The 1,286-nt window shown below is 43.1% G+C and overlaps 1 non-coding gene across 1 annotated transcript; it reads left to right on the top strand.

Annotated features, from left to right (window-relative positions):
* The first annotated feature begins 953 nt into the window (after positions 1–953).
* Trnat-ugu (transfer RNA threonine (anticodon UGU)) lies at positions 954–1,027 on the top strand. Its single transcript has one exon. It is a non-coding gene; the product is annotated as a tRNA-Thr (tRNA).
* The last annotated feature ends 259 nt before the right edge of the window (positions 1,028–1,286 follow it).

Below are 1,286 nucleotides of genomic sequence, written 5' to 3' on the forward strand. Positions count from 1 at the left end.
AGTACTTACATTTATTGTCCTGCGAACTAAGTGGTGCGGTGGTTTGGCACTGGGATCACATCTGGGAGGACGAGATTTCAAAAACTCCTCATGCCTTCCAGATGTAGGTATGTTATCGTTTCCCTAAACTGCTTTACTTTAATCCCAGGTTGATTGTTTCGAAAAGGACACGCCAGACTTCTTACACCATTCGTGTCCAATCCCATGGGGCTCTCTCTCTCTCTCTCTCTCTCTCTCTCTCTCTCTCTCTCTCTATCTCTATCCTCTATCTCTGTCTCTCTATCTTTGACTTCGTGCTAGCAGCCCAGTATACAACAATTAAAAAATTTCTCATCTTCTTTCTCCTGTGAATGATTCAGAACGTTATCAAGACGCTCGTTCCTGTATTACACTCTCTTTTCACTTATAAGTCCTGTCATCCTTGTTTTCGTATACACTGTAGTGTTCCGTTTACTAACGTTAAGGCCAGCCCCATGTTGAACACCATTTAATGTAGTTATCGCTGAATTTTTCTTGTTTCTGAAATTTATTAATTAGTACTTTATTTTACATTTCAGTCGAGCAATAGCAATATGAATGAAGGGTCTGGGAACGCTAGCTGCGAGAGGGTAGTTAGATTTCAGAACTGAAACATTCTTTGTTGCGAAATTATTTGATGTCAATGACACGTTTCGCCCTCTTGCGGCATCAGACTGTCTACAAAAAGAAGGAACCAAACAATTACACACAGATGGAGGAAAAGGGTATAGTCCTATCTTGGACGGCTACTTGACGGTCACTTGACCATCTTCGTCTTCTGTACGAATGCACAAACAGTACCTGAACTCTAACGGGAATTGGCAACACACCGCGAATAATGAGTATAATGGGCGAGAGCACTACGAATCTAGTGAGGGACAATACGTTGAGGATGTGGGTTTCCCGGGAGGCGTGCCAGAGATAAATCCTCTGTGTCCTCGGTGGCTCAGATGGATAGAGCATCTGCCATGTAAGCAGGAGATCCCGGGTTCAAGTCCCGGTCGGGGCACACATTTCCATCTGTCCCCGTTGACGTATGTCAACGCCTGTAAGGAGCTAAGGGTGTTCATTTCATTGTGGCAATTTATTTATTTAATTGATCACATGTGCACTCCCACAAAATAAATCCCTACATCCCGTTTGGTGAGATCTGTGAAATGAATGAATGTATGGTCGTCTGCTAACCGCAGATAGTGAATGTGCAATATGTGATCATCTTTGAGACGGTCCTTTGATCACCTTTGGTGGAACCAAAGAGATGAAATTTA

The sequence above is a fragment of the Schistocerca serialis genome, chromosome 9 (genome assembly GCF_023864345.2).
Source record: "Schistocerca serialis cubense isolate TAMUIC-IGC-003099 chromosome 9, iqSchSeri2.2, whole genome shotgun sequence".
Taxonomy (NCBI): domain Eukaryota; kingdom Metazoa; phylum Arthropoda; class Insecta; order Orthoptera; family Acrididae; genus Schistocerca; species Schistocerca serialis.